General features: G+C 41.6%; 1 protein-coding gene across 2 annotated transcripts in view; it reads left to right on the top strand.

Annotated features, from left to right (window-relative positions):
* Positions 1-12185: 12185 nt before the first annotated feature.
* PHLDB2 (pleckstrin homology like domain family B member 2) overlaps positions 12186-19187 on the top strand; it is an 85734-nt gene continuing 78732 nt past the window's right edge. Inside the window, exon 1 of one of the 2 annotated variants that reach the window (XM_071757398.1) lies at positions 12186-12305. The gene's annotated coding sequence lies outside the window, so the exon portion shown is untranslated. Of the gene's footprint in view, positions 12306-14847; positions 14942-19187 lie in introns of those variants that run through there. The other variant, XM_071757391.1, reaches the window with a different exon arrangement.

Below are 19187 nucleotides of genomic sequence, written 5' to 3'. Positions count from 1 at the left end.
AGCTGGTAGCCAGGAGAGATGGAAAAATCCCCGTGCTTGGCCTGCTGTGGAAGCAGCTGAGGTTCAGGGGTGCCTTTTCCCCCTGCTTGAAGCAAAACCTTTTTTTTTTCATTCATGCACTGTCCTAGGCTTGAACTGTGAGCATATGACTGTAAGGCTGTGGAAATGGTGCCAGTTAGGCAGTACTTAAAAGGTCCATTATTTATTATAAAATAAGCAAGTCCAGATAGGAATGACATAGCTTGAGCTATGAATCATGTCTGACTCATGTTAAAGGTTACAAGTCCAAATCTACTTTCATCTGTACCAAGGGCTGTTCTGCTATTGGTGCTAATACATGCAAAACCAACATTAGTGCAAGAAAGCTTTAAATATGAAGGTAAGAATCAATCTTACCTTTTTTCTGCATAGGTATTTCAAGTGTGTCATCACTTGTATTTAACAGTTGTCAAAACAGTTGAATATGGCAGAGGGGTTGTTTCTCATCAGCAAACTTTGCAGCCTGGCTGACTTCAGATAATAAATCCCCTCGTAGCATAAAATGTTTTCCTATGCAGAAACCATTTATTAACTTGTGCCTTCATCAAATTTTTAATAATATGCTGCATACAGGAGACATGTGTGGTTTGGACGGGGGAGGCATGAGAAGAAATTCAGCAATATATATTTATGTATTATGTCTGGATGATGGGGGATGTGGTAGAATTAATTATGCAGAGATGCAGTGACAGCTAAAGGATGGAGCATACAAATATGGACATCTTCAGACTGCTGCTAGTTCTGGACCTCACAAATAATAGTGACTATGAAGCTGGTCCTGTTTGGTTCATCCATTATTTCAAATTAGCTCTAATTTCCTCCAGATGTAGGTGGTATTAGTAATTTTTTAATGGTGTCTATTCTTTAATATTTTTTTGATTATTTGCTATTCTTACTCTGGGCTTGGTATTTATACTGATGGGTTGATGCTATTTGTATTCCCCCACTGCATGACTGAAACAGGCTGGAAAGAGCATTAGGAGAAGAAAGCAAATCCATTTGTGCATTTAAAATGTCATAATCTTGCTAATATTGATCATTGGAGCCACCAACACTTTTATAAATACTTGGCAATCTCCAAATGTTTGCAAGCAATTAATATTCTGGTCTGGTAAATGAACACAAACTAAGCTATGGGGTTAATTTTTTTTTAAATGTGCTTTATTTCTAGCTTTCTTTTCTGTTTCTATACTACTGTGTTTGAGGACATAGCCCACAGGGGTTTGTGTTTGTCACAGGGTATCATTTTTCTCAGGAAATTCAAGCTTTTGGGTTCCTGAGGCAGGGAGCTCTCTGACTGCATTGGTGTACAGCCCTTGGCTCTAGTGGTCTCCACAATAATCAAGGCCATGCTTGCAAATGGTTTTCTGGCCTCCTTTTTGTTACTATTCTGTGAACTCAATGCAGTGTAAGAAATACATTTTTTGGTGTTGCAAATCACTCTTATGGTCCTTGTGCCTACTGGCGGGTGTACAAAGCCCAGGAAGCTTTTGACCAGTGCCTCCAGATAGCTCTCACCTTGCATCAGCAAGCATTGCTTTCCCACATAAATCCTTTATCTTCCTGACGGAACCCCATCTAACCCTCCTCCATCTCCTAATTGTTCATTACTGATTGTACATCTTCTCTTAGAAGCATGGTTCCCAAAATTATTTTACACCAGTATTGTCACTGGTGACAGCAGCAGCTTGGCAGCAGCTCTGGGAAGAGATGGTCATCAGTTCAGGCAGTGTCTTGGTAACACATAAAGTATTTGGCATGCGACTTGTCTGGGAAACCCAAATTAAAACCATTTAGATCCTGCAGAATTGGTTATCTGTGACTGGTTGTAGAGGAAATGTCACAGACCTACCCCTAAAGTCTCCTGTGTCAGCTCTCTCTTGGTGCCAGAGCTCAAAATACTCATTGCTTTTCTTAAGTACTTGACAAAAGTTAAGAAACAAGTGGCATCTGTCTTGCACATCCCTTCTTGGCATGCAAGTAATGGATCTAGAACTAAAAACGGAGACTTTGAGAGGATCACGTAACAGAGAAGAAGCACAGGCTCAAAACTTTGTAAAAATTTTAGCTGTGTAGCTTCTTGGGATACAAGTTTCAGTGGTGTGGGTTTTAAAATTTAGGGTTAACTATTTGAAGTACAAGCAAAGCAGGATATATTATTAAGCCCCTCCACAGCCATTGGAAATTTAAATCATTTTGCTGTTAGGTCCTGCTAACCTTGGGAGGAAAATACAGCTTTATAATATCAAACAATAAAATGAAACTTTACCCTAGCTGAGATCTCCTTGGATATTTGTACAATTTCACGTAGTGCTTTGGAAATCTCTGATGTACTTGAGCATAATAAATCTCCTGCTGCATCTCAGCTGTAGGCAGATGGCTTCCATCTCTGAATGGTCCATGCAAATGGTTTGCTATACTGGAGGGGCAAAGTGTGCGATTAGGCAATTAATAATAAAAACTTCACTCATTCCCCACTGGAGTGGAATTATATTCAGTGGAATGTGTTGCTCATTTGCTGCTTGGAGTTGTTTTTTTCTTCTTAGACAGTCAGCACGGGCTGAGTAATCTTTTTTCATGTAAGAAAAACAGCTCTGATTGCAGAGTCACTGCTTTCTGTAGTCCCACCATGAACACATCTCAGACTCATTTCTCCTTTTGGGCCCACATGTAACGGAGTCATCAATACAAGATACTTTGCAATTACCTCTGCTTGTTCAGAGAAGGCAATTAAGCATGTGATTCTTCATCTTGTAAAGTGATGCTTTGTCTTAATCAAACATTTTGCAAACAAATTCTGATGATCCATTGAGCACAAAGGTCAAAATGCCACAGTCTCATGCTGCATACTGCTGCAACCACAGGTGGCAATTAAGGCAAAGGGATTTATAGGCAGCAGCAGTCTTTCCATGAGGGCATATGATGTGGTTGAGGGAGAAAATTATTAGCATGGGAAAAAAATGCCTTTCATCCCTCACACAGTGATTGGTATCCAGAAGTAATTACATCACGGTCTCAATATTTCCAATGTCATCATCTTTGATAATTATGCGTGTTCCTCTCTCTAATGAGCAGCAGGACTTACCTAAACTGGAATGTGTCTTCTTGGCAAGCCATTACTTCTGCTTGGAAAGAACTGTGTATTTGTGGACTAATTCAGCATATGCATACGAGTACTTTACCCTGTTAGAAAGTATTTGAAGTTGGTTTTCTGAGGTCATTCGGTTTGTGAGCCTAAACAGGCCTGTGACTGGCACAGAGAGTAAATGAACTGGAGGGGTAGTTCTTTAATCTGTCATCATTCTTCATTAATAAAGCAAAATCTAAAGAAAAGAGTGAGGATGGACTCGAGTATGGCTGAATTTTGCCTGGTACTGCAAAGTTTTGCCTGCTCACACTGCCTAGATTGGGCTTATCAAAAGCTGAGTCCCAGGTGTGTGTGAGCAGAACCTCGTGCCTGGTGCCTCCCAGCCTCTAGGGACAGCTGCTTCTGATCAGGTGATAAATACGTGTTGGCCAGTCAGTCACAAAAACAGTCTTTTTAGTTTTATAAGGACTTCAGATATACCTGCCTGTAGCCAGTCTGGGGTTTCAGTCCATAGGAACATTCCTTAGGCTTTTTCTGCTGACATGGTTTTTGCATAGGAACAATTCTTAAGCATATGAAAGATCTGTTTTCAGTTTTAAATGCCGTTCATTGTTTTAGCCTTAAACACTGGCACTTCTAATACCTTTATTTTCATTCAAATCATCTCACTCTGTGTCCTTTCCTTCTCTGCATCTCCAGAAGATATTCCTGATTTTTTTTCAGTGTGTCTGACCATATTAGTTGGACTCCTGGTTGATGTCAATGAAGATGGGCAGCCCTGGTACAGTGGACAAATAGAAAGGGAGGATGCTGAACACCTCCTCTCTCTCTAGCTTGCAGGACAAAGATTGTGGTGGGGCCTAGAGCTGGGAGAAGACACTGCAGGGACGTGCTCATCCATGTCCATGCCTGGCTTCTCTGCAGCCATGAAACTCCTCTGGCATTTTGAAGGATGTGGGCACACTAGAGATGTCTGCAAGGATGGGAAGGTAGAACAGATAGGAGGGGTGTTGGGAGAGGCTGAGACAGCCAGTAAAGTAAATCTCTGTGCACGGTGGATGCTGTGAAGGACTACACTCTTGAAGGCAAGTGTCAGCACGTCAGAACATCCAGGACTTGAGCTGGACGTCTTCAGAGGTTTTATTTCATATTCACCTAAGTGCCAAGGGCATTTGGCATGCTTAAATAGTGGGGCAAGGCTGGGAAAGCCTTTTCCCAGGCAGGCAGCTTAGAGCAGGAGCATTGCTTCAGTGAAGGCCACATCCTACCTGACAGCAGTGATGGGCAGTCAGAGGCTGCTCGAGCAGCTGGCTAGGGATGAGATCCCCCATGGCAGCCAGAAATCCCATGGGGCTCACACACGGGGTTCAGGCTGTTGATGCCCTAAGCAGCCTGTGCTATGAATGGTCTGCAGAGGCAGCCACCTCACACTGGATTAAGCCTTTAAATGGTTTACATGAGGCTTAAAATGTATGGTTATTGGTCTGTAGTTTCATATTGAAAGAAAGTACAGAGCGGAGTGTGGGAAATTAACCTATGTTTTAATTGATACTGGCTACCTACTCCTATTTTTTTTCCTCTGAAATTTAACAGTAAGTGGAAAATTAAATTTAAGAAAAAAGAAGAAAGGAAAGCTGCTTATTTGGAGATACATAAATGTATAATATACCGTGAATTAATTTTTTTTTAGTAACCTAGGTGTGGATATAGGGTATTAGAAGTAGTAACCAATGAGAAGGAAGACTTTAAATTAAAATTATAATGAAGTCTCATCTTGGATTAATTTCTAACAAGACAACATGCTAGTTAAAAAAAAAATCTGCTTTTTTTTGTTTTACAAAAAACCCCAACCAAAAACCCCAAAACAAAAAAACAAAACCAAAACAAACCAGCAGAAAATATATAATACTGGAGGTTTTTTCCCCATTATAATCTTTACAATAGTTCCTATAAAATGGGAGTAATTTGCTACAAGTAAGTTCTGATTGCACATCTTATCACTTTGCCAAATTTCCCAAACCCATCAGGATACATCTCATGCTGCTATCAAAGGTACCATTTGAAATTCAACAAACACATGGGGTGACAGCTTGTGGAAACTGAAGGTACACTGTCAATGTTAACATTTCTCTGGGGTCAGTCCTTCATGGCAGAATCCCTGTTTGGTCTTTTCTTCCTTTCTGAGCAGCAGCACAGCTGTCTGGGTGGTGTGCATTGATTCTGTTTTTCCAGATGGTTCCTGCTTAAAGGTAATAAAAATCAGAGAGGTTTGCTGCTGGAGATGCTAATATGGAGCTGAATCCTTCTGAAATGTGACTAATAGACTCTGAACTAGTTAAACTGTTGTTAATTAGCCTTCTAGGAAGAGAATTTTAAAAATTTCTGTGGTTTGCTATTCTTTCTGATAGCAGGCATTGAGTCCATCAAGAGAAGCCCACAAAAATAACTTTTTGGCCCTTATGCTCTGTTATATTTGGCCTAAAATGGTTTATCAAATTTGATCTGAATTTGCGATTTTAGCTCCCAAATAACTGTGTATTTCTACAAATAAATTTGTCACTATATTACACTAATTTCTGTTGCTAATACTGAATTTTCTTTTTGCATCAAATTTCATGAAGCAGGAGTGCAGAACATGTTCTGGGGCTAAATTTTTTAATATAGTGTATAATACAAATTACAGAAGTAGCAGGGTAAAGCGATTTTTATATGGTATTTTTTTCTATTTTAACCAAGAAAAAGACTAGTTATGATTAATACAGGAGAGAGAATAAAATTAAGAATCAGAGGGAAAGAGAACACAAAATTAGATTTCTATATATTAGCTTAAGTTAATATTACAAGAATATTGGATTCTTTAAATGCATATCTTATCTTCTCAATCTCCAAAAGGACAAATTCAACATTAAAACCTTATCTTACAATGCATTTCAGGTTACTTCAGCTTCTGAAGTAATAGTATTGTGCAGAAGAAATGAGACTACTGAGTAAAGAGAATCATATATTAGTGTTTTTATTGGCCAGTGAAGTTCATTACATCTTTGTTTTGAAATAACAGTACTTCAGTGATTTTTTGTTTTGACATCTTCTTGTGGCACCAAGTCTCGGAACGTGTGGAGTGGAGAACTTCTGTGAGCCTGGTTCGCTGCAAGGTTTCCTGCCTTTGGCAGAGGGTCCTGTGCTTGCTGTTTTCTGTAGCAAAAATAATGGGGCATTTGTTAAAACTGGGATCTGAAAGCAAAATGCTGATAGGACTTGTACTGGCTGTCATTGCCGAAATATGCTACCTAAAACTGTAAATATGCACAGTGTAAATTCCACAGTTATGATTAAAAAAACCCAAACTCTGCTATGAGGAAGAAATATATCTTAGTCCTCTTCATTGAGGTCCAGATACTATTTGCAGCAAGATGAGCAGAGGTGACACAGTTTAGTCTCAGTTGGTATCAACCAGGCCTCTGCTCCCTCACCCACCCCCCCTCTGTGGGACAGGGAGGGGAAAATCCACCTTAAGGCTCATGAATTGAGACAAGGAGAGGGAGTTACAGTAACAGGCAAAAACCAGACAGGTTCAGTATGGGAAGGAAAAATGCCAATTTAATCTACAAGGAGAAAGAGAAAACATGTCCAGATCTTAACACCTTCCTTCCCACCTTTGCCTGCCTCCCCCTCCGGGCACAGGGCAGGGACAGGGGGGGTTTAGGGTCAGTTCCCCACACGCTGTTTCTGCCACTCCTTCCTCCTCAGGGGGAGGACTCCTCATGTTCTTCCCCTGCTCCAACGTGGGGTCCCTCCCATGGAAGAGTCCTTCAGGAACCCCCGGGACATGAGTCCCTCTCACAGGTGCAGTCCCTCAGGCACAGACTGTGCTGGGTGCCCCTGAGTCACCTCTTCCCCCATGGGCTCCTCCATGGCTGCAGATCCACGTCTGCCCCTCTCCATGAGCCTGCACAGGCTGCTCCTTCATGTCTGCCCACATGTGACACTTTGGGGGCTACAAATCCACATTTACCCCACCGTGGTCCTTCAGGGACTGCTCCACCATGCTCCTCTATGGGCTGCAGGGACACAGCTGCCATCTCACCATGAGATGTGGGGAGATCTCTGCCCAGGCACCTTTCCCCCTCCTGTTTCACTGACCTTAGGGTCTTTTCTCTGGAACTGCTCTCACCTACCCCTCTCATCTACTCTGCAGATCTCTTTTATCATATTTTTTGCAGTTTCATTTTGCCTTTAGAGGTCCCTTCCAACACAAATTATTCTATGATTCTATGAATGTATCACTCACAGAGGTCCATCCAGCTTCCCAGATCTCCCCAGCCTTGGGCAGAGATGGGGCAGGGAATGGAACTGGGGGAGCTTCCAGCAGCTTCCACAGGAGCCACCCCTGTGGCCCTCCTGCTGCCAGAACATCACTGCACTGACCCAAGATGAGGATATCTTGTAGGGTGAGCTCTAGGACATGATGATAGTTTTGATTTTTTTTTGTAAATTCACCTGGGCTGACATGGTGGGGATTCATAACAAGTTTCAGAGTGCACATTAATTGGCATGTTGATCTTGTATTGTGAATAGATGGCTGGCTTTTTGCAATGGTTGAGTTGGCAGCATGTTCTTAGGACATATTGAGCAAAGGATACTCTATTTTTTCATTCTTATTACCTCACTGCTATTGTGTTACTGTTGAATGTGATTGAAAGTTTAAAAAAAAATGCAACAAAAAGCACCCAACAAACAACAACCCGCAAATGTCTGTGGAATAGGTCATGACAAATCAGCTTCTGGCATGGTCTTAAAACTCCTGATGCTCCAAAACTCACCTTTGAAAGGAACAAGTAATGTATTTCAGTAAAGCTGTGCTGGTTTCCCTGGGTCCTGCAGACTTGAGAGCTTGTGGGAATGTATCCTGCTCTGTTTGGGTGCCTGTTACTCATGATTAAGTTTCCAGACCATTTTGTCATCATCAGTCTTTTGGAGAAATCAGAGAATTGAAACAGGAAAGGCCTTTTTGGGCTTCAGAATAAAAAACAAGTATCTCATCTCTTGTTATTAATTTGAAACGCTTTTATAGATACTAAACAAGCTTCTTTTTCATTTTTAGCTGTGGAAGAAGCTGGGGTTCTCTGAGGGACAAAAGAGGATAGTATGAGAAAGGGTTTTGCTTGTTTTACAGTAGATAAAGATGATATATATCACTTGTTGTCATTTAAAAGCCTCTTATAGTTAGAGCCAGTCTTGTTTCAGCGTGGACTTTACTATTTCACAGTAACTTACTGCATGAAATGAAATAAGTTAAAATATACAGTTTAGATTAAGCCTGCACAGAATTTACAGCTTCACTTGTCTTAACAGTTTTATTTTTTCAAAGATTCTTTGACCTGGGCAAAGAATCTCTCTTTTTTCTGCTCTTCTTATTCAGTCCAGTTTTTGTTCCATTTATCTCTTTGTCTCATGCAGGTACTTAAGCACATACTATTCCTATTTACCTTGGGATGTGATTTCTGTATCACTGTGGGGTTTTTTTCCACCTCCAGCCAGGAAACAAAAAACAGGGTGTGCTTTTAAAAGCAGGAAAGTAGCTTTAAATATCCTGATGGCAGAGCTGCAAGATCTTATTTATTCTTTAAAAAAAAAACAACAAACCCCATTATTTTCTTGAAGATTCTCTAAATCTGTAGCTTTGTGAAATGTTTATTTTAGATCCTCTTTCCGAGTCTAGAAGTAAAGCTACTTTTAACAACACAAGCAGTACTTCCTTTTCTCCTCTCATCCCCATGCCTTCCTGGGGCCTTACAAAAAGTATTTTTCCTGTAGAATAAATAACTTCACCAAAATAGATACATAAACTCGCTGTAGAACCCAGTCTGTTTATAGTTGAAATCCAACTGTTATTTTGCAGCTGGTCCCTTAGTTTATGCTGAACCTCACCAGAAGGTTGTTAGCTTCTCTGAGGTCTTTGTTTTGCACATTACTTCCTCTGGAATGAGAAATCAGTGTTGTTCCTGACCTTTCTTAGTGCTGTTTCTGCAAGCAGTAGGTAGAGCCAGGCTTGATAAAAACAGCTGGGGCTTTGTTAAGGCTTGCAAACAGTTCACCACGTACACGTTCCTGACTGGAAGCTCTTCCAAAGTCAGGAGCTGGTGTCAGGGCCGGGTGCAACTCCAGCAGCCATGGAGAGGAGCAGAGAAAGGTGATGACCAACCTGGCTGAGGTCCGTGGGAAGGTGGTGGGAATCCTGTCACCATGCCTCTGCTGCTTTCCTGCCCTTGGACAGCGAAGGGAGCAAATAAAACTGGGGTGAGGCAGAGCTTGGGAATGGCATCAGACAGGAGAGACTTGTGTGGCACTTGTCCGCCGTGTGACAGCCGTGAGGTGCTCGTGTCCCTAGGCTGTGTCTCATGCTGTAAAGGTCATGAGTAATGTGCTTGGTAATGGAGCCCATAAGGAGTATCAGTAGCTCAGTATTAGACCTCTTCTGCAGTCTATTATTTAACTTGTTTGAGACAGGTAGCTCAAGCCTACTCAATGCTTGTGTCGTGATGTCATTTTTCTGAGGATCGTAAAGAAGAGGTTAGCCAAAAAGAGCTGGCCCTCTGAAGAGTCCTCACCTATGAACAGAGCTTGGCAGTTCTGAGATAATACCAACCAAGCAAAAAGTATCATTATTCCTGCTTTACTAAACTATAGTGCTTTGGTTTTTGCATTTTTGGGGTAGAGGCAGAGACAATATTAACGAAGTAGTCTTCACAGGACCTTTTTAGGGTGAGTCCAGGACAGAGCTAGCATCTTCATTTCACACTGAACTGTAATTTCCAGGCTATAGGTCATGGTTATAAAAGGTTCACGGTCTTGGAGGTGATGTTATGTGCCTAGAAGCATGAGTAAGAATTATATTTACAAAGCTGAAATTTTGGGAAGCAGCCCTCTTTTTTTTTTGTCAGAGCTACTCTTAGGTTCTGACCACAAGAAAGCAAAGTGTGGAGACAACTGGAAAATTATGTTGCTGTTCCAGTTCAGGTGGTGCTGTCAGAATATGCAAGACCAAACAAGATTAGAGCAGTTTTTGCCCTTTAATTTGAACAAATGCAAGTTGGAGTCACTAGTAGATTTGCATCATAACTCTGGTTCAACCCTGACTCATGGGATTATTTAATTCTGCTATACTCATTTTTGATGAACCACTTTGCTCCTTTTTTTTTTTTGTGAGGGTGGGTTAAACAAATTCTAATTCCTCAATGAAACACTTCTCCCTTGTTGAAACTTGAATGGGATATTTTCCAAAGTGCAAGATCAGAAACCACCCTTCACAAAACAGCTCTGCCAGAAACGGCTTACCAGGAAAGCAGATTGCCTAGGGTTGGGTAACATTAATGAAATGGGCAAGAGGGACTTTTCAAGAAATATATATATCTTGATTTTTCTTGTCTTGTGACATGTTTTTTCTGCATTGAACTGCTTTGAATGTCACACATTTCTTTGATCCAAGTTGTTAAAATTCCCAGCTCTTGCTCAAGCAGACTGTCATTCCTGCTTTTCATTAAGGTTGATTGACTATTTCATGTGAAAAGGAAAAAGTGGTTATTCACATCATGGCTTCCCTAGCTGTGAACAGCAGATGGGATTGTATCTACCTGACTGCTACAGGACCAGCTAGTGACTTTGTGGGTGAAATGGGCAGGGGGGCAGGAGCACAGCACCTTGTTCACCCCAGCTGAGAAGCTGGCCTGAGGCATTTGCAAAGACTGAGCCATCTGTGCAATTCCAGATTGCAGCTGCTACAGCACCTTAGAAAAGCACCGAACTAAAGCTTAGAAATGAAGGGAAGGGACAAATTCAGTGTGCAAAGCAACTAAAAGCTAGCTGAAAGTTGCAAAGAGATTTTTATAAGAGATTTTTTGAGAGATTTTAAGAGCTTTTTGATGTAATTCTGAATCTGTAATGAAGAGAAGCAAGGTGCAGCTAACTGTATAGTCAAGATACTCTTGCCTGTGGCTGCTAATGTAAATGGAGAATGGATTTCTCTTTTCAAGTCAGTGTATTTAAGCCAGAATTAAAATGTCCTAGCACTGATTTTCCTTTTACCTATGCTTAATTCCATTTTTCTTTTTCCTCTAGAAATTTTATCTTCCCCAAAGTATCCTATGTAGCTACAACGAACGAGACTGCACTGCTCTTGGAAAAGTTTGCATGCCTCTGTGCTTAGACTTCCTTGCTTTTGCGCCTGAGCTGAGGCCCTGACAATTGGAAATATTTAAAGAAGGAAAACTAAACCCTAATAAACGTGAAAAGTATTTATACAAAAAACACAAGCCTTCTTCTCTCTGTCTTAATTGAAATACCTTAAAAGGCTTGCATAGGCTACACAGTTAAATGCAACTGCTCCTTCCCTCTGTGCTTAGTGTGCCAGTTTTGAATGTCTGCCCTTCTGTTTTTTCTATTCATTAGCCTAATAAGGATCCGTAAGCAAAAATTCTTCATGTGTTTAAGCTCAGCAGCTACGTGGTCATCTCTCTTCCATATCGTTTTTCCTGTGAACTTTCAGTTCCTTCTCCTTCACTTGGGAGAAAATCAAGCATTTGGAGTTAATGGCCAGGAGTCTGCAGGAGAAGGGCTGTGCCACAGCTCATCTGGGCCTGCAGACGCAATAGGTGAAATGCTATCAGTCTACTGGAACAGAGATGTGTATCTTTGAAGTCATTTTCCTAGAATAGCAACTTACTTTAAGTAGCAGAAAAAGTGCTGGTCGCCTCCACAACTTTTCAACACCAGTTTTTTGCCATGTAAAGTCAATTTGGCTGTAAACCATGGACCCAGCTTGGCTTCAACGTGTGCCTGGCTCTTCATTCACAAACTAAATGCTCTAGAGAGCTGCCAAATTGGGGAGATTATTCTCTCTGGTTTTCTGGCAAGCTGCGGCTGCGTGTATCACTTCATTTATATGCTAATAGAGGCCAAGCCTCCAAATAGACTCCATGCAGCATCAGTGTGACTTGGCTCCCTCAGCCTGTATGGTTCTCCTGCCTTCCAGCAGCCTCGGCGTGTCTGCTCCGAGGCGGCCGACGTTCAGGATGTCTCCATCCGTGAAGTCCTGCATCCTGACCCCAGCTTTCAGAAAATGATGGTTAAGCTTGAGGAAGGAGGTATAACTCCCACCAAGGATCACCACCTCACTGTGAAGGTGAGCTCATGCTATTTCTTGATGGGGACTCTCCACATTTCAGCTTTGAAGAGATGTCGGTGGTTTGTTTTTTTGTTTTGTTTTAGGCCGCCTGGCTTAATAAGAGGTTGCAGAGGGCACAGCTAATTATGGGGACAATGTGTTGACGAGCCACCTAGGTAGAACAGCCAGTTTTGTGACCTTCTCTCCTCTACCAGCTCGAGCGTGGCTGAATGGCAAAAGGACACCCTCCTCCAGACTGCCCATTTTTAAAGCATAGTAAGGATCCATGCTTTGTCAGCCATTTCTTGGGGAGCACTGTATTGTTATAGACAGAGCAGGTACAAATATATGCATTTAAGGCTACCTTAAAATATAAAAGGTTCCTTCTAATTGATTAGGATGCTATGAATTTTGTAAGCCAAGTACGAACTATTTGGTAAATATAGGCATGCCTCACGCTGAATTTTATGGGACGTTTCACCGAAGGCTACTGAATTTAGATTAGGAAATCCATGTGCTTCTAATACAAATTCATTGAACCCTTTTAGAGAAGTATTAGCACCTTGTGCTTTAAAGCAGAGATGTGACATTGCCTCATGAGCATATTTTACTATTAACCCCAAGGATTAGAGGTCTGTACAAGTTCTGAAGTTTCTATGTGATACAATCTCCACACTTTTAAAAAACTTTCTCTTAGAAACATATCAAGACGTGTTTTTAAAATCTTGTTTAAAGAGAACTGAGCACTTGAAAGGCAGAAAATTCCCAGCTGGCAGTCACCTCTCTGCATCCTTGTGGGTATGCAGCACAACACAAGCCACTACAGATAACAGCAGCTCAGGCACAGGAACATAGGGCTGCAATGTGCCTAACTTGTGAAAACCCAGGGCTTGTACTGCAATTCCCTGCAAAACCCTGGTCCAGATGTCCAAAAAGGGACTCCACAGGTCACTGGAGGGAGCAAATGGCCAAAGAAAAGATGTTGACAAGAACCAAAATGTGTCAAGAATTCTTGTGCTCTCCCAGGCTCACAGCTTTTAAATGAGGGATTATTTGAAATTAGGATTCATGGCTTGGGCTCAGGCACCTGTGTATTCCCTTTATACATGGGGGATTTGCTGTTCTCTTCTAAGTTGTGCCCCATCTCTTACTCAAGAAGTGAAGAGTATCAAAGCAGCATGAGGCTCCTCTCCTGCCTGAGGTAGATCAAATTTACACCTTGTGTGCAGGATAATTGGTTTATCCAGTGGACAAACTGGCACAGAGACACTCCCACCTCATCTCTGGATGTGCAGTCATGATCTGGCCAGGAAAGGAAGGAACACTCATCATGCCACAGAGAAAAAAGCAAGAGTCAGCACAACTGTTTTGCCTAGTGATGAAGTAATTTCCTGGGATGGAGCTGTTATGAGATCTGGTACTTCCCAGAAGTACTTAAGCATTTTTGCAATCTGCTCATCACTCATCAGATAAAACTTCCGTGGGATTTCCAGAGCCTACCCATTCATTCAGTTTTCTTTGTTTTTGTTAACAGCTTGTGTCTGTTCTCAACAAGTGAGTTGCCTCCGGGTTATGACCTGTTGGTTGACAAAAATAGGTGCCAGGTGAGGTTCTTGCCAGGGCATGACTGCCAGGCTGAAGAACACCACCGTGCTTGTGCAAGGAAGAGGCTGATTTATTTCCCTGACACTGTGCTCCTTTGTGTGCTCCATGGAGCAGGTCTTGGCAAGTGGCGTTCACTCAAGCCTGTCTGTTTTAAGTGGAAAAACTCCAAAGCAGATAAATTTCCTGTGTCAAATGGGTCAGAGAAAGGACATCCCTGTTCCAGGCCGGGGTGGTGTCGTTAGGTAAACAGGGATTGTTCCTCAAGCCTGGGAACTGGCTCTGTTTAGACAGCAGCAGTCAGGAGCTGTGCTAAGGAAGATGATTGCAAAGGGCAGGATCATGGTGGGGGACCAGCAGCACTACAAGGGCACATGGCCCAGGAAGAAGAGCTTGCTGCAGCTCTTGGAGCAACATCCTGCACTTTGCAAAGCTTTGAAAGGGGCAGCAGTCCTCGTTCCAGCACCAACCAGCCTCTGCCCAGGAAACAAAGGCAGTAAAGAAACCTGAACAAGCTGGGAAGTGCCAAATTGGCACAGGTCAATTCCTAGGAGACTCATATCCTGAAGCACCATCCAAAAGTCTGGAAATACCAAATGAACAGTGGAAGCCTAAAGGTTTCCACTCCTGAAACTACAGTTGCTACCAGGGCAGTAGTTCTGCTACTGCTGGAGCACAATGTTTGCTCCTTAGCAGGGCTGGAGGTATGAAATTTGTGAATTCCACACTGGAGTGGAAGAAGGACTATTTGAAATGTTATGTTTTTTATTTTATTTTTTACATAATATTCTTCTTGTGAACTCAGTTGTGCTAATGTCTGCTTTTAGATTCTAATGGGATGTTTTAATTTGTAAATGTTTGTTTTGTGGTATCAGATACGTGGGGTGTATCCCACTTTAAAGTGGTAGTTCTGCCTAACATTGAGCAGAGGTTTTTAACTCCAGATCTTATCAGATGAACACAGCAGGAGCTTGAATGTGGGTGTACCATTGTCAAGAGCTTTATGAGAAGAGCTTCTACACATTGCCAAAAATGCCAGCTTTAACTTAAAGGTAAAAATTCCCTTTTTGTTTTTGTTTTGTTTGTTTTTTTTTATCTCCCACAAATATTCTCTCTATGCTGTATCTTATCACACTGGGGCTAACTCACAGTACAGATTAATTTTGAAATGTGTAGAGTTGTGTTTCACAAAGTCATGAATCTACAAAATGGGAAAATCCAGCTCTTGAAGCTAAGAGGGCAGCCTGTTGGCAGATTTACTTGGAAAATGGAATTAACTGGGGAGAGGAGAGTAATTGAAATGGCAGGACTATGGAACTGGCCATTTTCCTGTAGTACTCAGGTTGTACCTTTGTCATAGAAAAGGCATCTGCTGCATTTAAATACAGTGCTTCTTTACTGTAGGAAGATAGAAGAAGGTGGTCTGCATATCCAGAAGTTTTACAGGGAAGAGATTTGTGTGTCTGAGAAAACTTGTCATCAGTGGTTAGTGACTTGTTGAGTAGTTCTGAGGGACAGAAATGCAATGGATTGCCAGGGTACTAAAAATGCACATCTTGTTGCTTCTGGCAGTTGCATGAGGTCTGGCTGAACATAGTGGGTGTAACAACCACCCTTAATTTGAGTCAACTGCAAAGTGCAATTAAGCTTTATGGAGTAGATAGCTGAAACAATAGGAGCCACCACCTCAAAAATGAGGGTACGTACAAAGCTGTTTAAGAATGTATTGTGTAGGTGGAGGGTTTGATAACAGGCTGAGTTAACATGCAGGTGGCTGAATATTGTGCTTGTAGAAGAGAAACCAGAAAGACATCACAGCAGCACACAGAGAAGGCATCAAGAAAGTCCCAGCAAAATAAACACTTGCTGCCAGACTGAATAAAAGCTGCATTTTTCAGAAGTCAGGCACCTGGAGCTCCAAGAAAGCAAGGTGTTACCTGCTCTGAAGTTCGTATTAGTATGTGAGAACTTGTATTTAAGGAGTTGCTCTGAAATTGGAAGGCTTTGTATAAGAAAAAATACACTACTGAGTTCCAACATCTGTCCATCTGCAAGAGACAAACAATGTACAAGTATTGACCAGCTCAGAATGTGGTAACTTCTCTGATTGAATCTGATGCTCTGATGGATCTTCTCATTATTTCAGTGGCAAAGAAGTAGGTGTCTCTACTTCTAGCTGTAGTTAGACAAGTGAATCTTTTATAGGGAATGCAACTTTAGGTTTCTGTATGGAAAATATAAACAACCATCACTTAGGAGGGAAAGGACAGATCACAATAAACACAAACCAGGCCAACCTGGCCAAAGTAGACTCTATCGGAGCTTTCCATGTAGGAATAGCTCAAATGCTATAGAATAGCTCAAATGCTATATAGAATAGTCAAATCTGTCTAAGTAAAACTTGCACTTGGGTTTGGAGGTTTGCTTTTTCTCTTTATTGTACATTCAGTTTGATCACAGTTAACTTTACTTGCCTTTCTGATTACTTCAGTGTCCTCCACACTTTCTCTCTTGAATGAGCTTCACTTCGTTATTCATCTATCTCATCGCTTTTTGATGATTTTTTGAACAATGCTTGCTTTGTTGACTAGGTTTAGCATGTGAATGGGTTGTCTGGCTGTGACAGAAAGGTTGTTCCTTATGTCTTCATATGAAAAAGACTTTTGACTGTCTATTTATAAGCATGACCTTGAGAGATTTCTAACATTCTGAGTTCAGGCTGGAACTCAGGCAAAGTTCAAGACCATCTAAACAGTGTCTTCCACAGATAGTTCCTCTGGTTTTAAAGTGTCTGCAAGGCTCCACGTAATTTCCTGAACAACTAAGTCTGACTTCTGTTAAAGCACTGTCTGAATCTGACTTTCATTGGTCCCATGAATTGTCAGTAACTGTAGATTCAGTTTCTTCTTCTGCTTACTTTGCAGAAAATGCACAGTGAAAGGGCCTAAGGGAAAGCTGCAGCAAGGATGTTCATAATTCTGGTGCATTCTTCTGAGCTCATCAGCCATGTACTGGACCAGAGGACTGATTTTTGTGAGCTTTCCCAAATGCATTACCCAGAGTTCAAGCCCTAGACTTTTGTACGCAAAAATACTTTCATATGTAAAAAGGAAGTTTTTATTTAGCTTTCAAAGTGAGAACACGAGGCAATTATTTATTTCTCACAAGATAGTGAGCAATGTGAGACACCACCCATTTTACACGGCATAAGCCACTAGGGTCATCCAAGCACAGAGGTACTATCTGGTTAGACCCCAAAACACCCATTCTGCATATGCCACAAGCCACAACACAATCCCCAATGCCTATAGCAGCTCAAAGATATATATGACAACCCAGTTAAAGCCACAGACTGTTTTTTGCCCCAGTTGGGCTGTTGCAACCTGGCTATCTAGCATCTCTTATAATGTACCACAAGAGGATAGCAATGAGATCTATGGTATTTTCAATATCCTAAGCACCCTGAAGACCTCTAGACAAAAATGCACGAAGCAAAATATCCTGCCACATTCTTTAGCCAGACTTTTGCACTCTGCTGATATTAAATATACTCAATATAGCATGCACACCTTGTACTTGAGCATGCATGCCCATAAACACTTTCCTTGGTCTTCTTCCAGAAATGGCTTTTCTGTCTTTATAGCACGACTGTGTTGTATCTTCTGGGCTCTGCAGAGACAGCAAAAAGATGTGGCACCTTTGTCCTCCCAATCACTTGCAAAGCCTGTCAGCAACTTCCTGGGGCTGAGGGCTTGGCAGCCTTGGCCATGATCCAGAGGCTGAAGGTTTCCTGGTCTCTTTGGCTGCTGGGGAAAGGCAAAAGCTCTAATCTGTGTTTGAGGTGAAAAAACTTTTGGTTCCAAACCAATCTGAACAGACACATCTCCTGGGACTTTTGCTGCTAAGATGCAGAGCTTTTTTTTCTTCCCATGTCTTGTTGGTGGTTTTCATTTCCATGAATAAGTAGAAGTGAATTGCCAGGAGATTTCCCACCTTATGAAAAACCACCTTCTGTAATTTCAGAAACAGCTGTGTATGTTTTATATCACCATATTTGGATGCTTCTGGCAGAGTTCCTGTGCCCTGCTCTTTGTACATGTACAGAAGAGATGTGGAGTATTCTCATTTGCTTTTTTCTCTTTCTCTCAGACCAAAACTTCACAAAGTAACAAAAAAGTTACGTGCTATGCAGGATGCTATAGAAAGTAGGTGTGCTTTCAAAATGTTTGATGTTTTGTTTTAATTTTGAGATTTAATCCAGTTTAGGTCTTCATTTACTCAAAATAATTTTATCCATTTTAATTCCTTCCATGGTAATAGCAGCTCTGCTAGGGACCAGAAAGCCAATTCTCTAAAGCTATTTCCAAATGAAATGGGTAAGGTGGAAAAAAAAAATAAAAAATCTAGGCAGTACTCTTCTGATAGCAGGTAGTTGAGAGATTTGCTTCACATGGGGGATAGACTTGTTCTGCTGGCATCCAAACACATCATCAGCGTGACATTTGTTTCTCACAGGAAAATCCTTTCCCTAGGGTGCAGACAGGAAATCCAAAATGAGAGGAGGTAAATACCAAAGGACCGCTGAGGAAAGGGGAGGAGAAAGAACAGAAAGAACAGTGTTCACTTGTTGTGTTGGATAAGAAAAGGCTCAGGAAAGAAAACCGCGTGAGAAATCGGTGCTTATTTTGACATTATGTGAAGTGATCTGATTGCAGGATGAACCACTTCTGTTCTGTGAAGCCATAGTGCAAATTGCAAAAAGCACTGAATTCCTTTTCAGAAAAAAAAAAAAAATTCATCTTATCCAACTAATGCATGAGCTAGATCCTTAACTTGGTTCACAACACTTGTTTTTCTGACTACTGGCTGCTGTGAACCAGCAATTTCTTCGAAGTCCTTGACTCTTTCATGTCAGAAATTTTGGTGCAAACTCTGGCAGTGGGCTAGGACTTAGAGCAGCACCTACATATTTACTTGGAGGACTCTACATTGTCATTTACTTGTGCTGACTGTACATTGCCTAGGCTAACACAGCCCTGTCAGGCTGCTTCCTTCTGATCACAGGATGTCTCATGACAGACAAAAGGACAGGTGGGAGAAACAGGAGCCAATCCCCTGAGCCTTACAATCACTCCTCAAACCCACCGATGAGAGCTTCTTTTTGTACTGATGCTGTCTGCCAGCCCCCTCCCACAGCTCAGCAAGCAAACACTGGGCAGCCATGGGGTGAGTAAGGAAAGCTCATTATTTAAGCTCAAGAAACAGAGTAAGAATGGTTCACCTTGTAAGGAAGAAGGG

This window comes from Heliangelus exortis, chromosome 1 (genome assembly GCF_036169615.1).
Source record: "Heliangelus exortis chromosome 1, bHelExo1.hap1, whole genome shotgun sequence".
Taxonomy (NCBI): domain Eukaryota; kingdom Metazoa; phylum Chordata; class Aves; order Apodiformes; family Trochilidae; genus Heliangelus; species Heliangelus exortis.
Note: the sequence above shows the minus strand (reverse complement) of the source record. Positions and strands in the feature narration are given on the sequence as shown.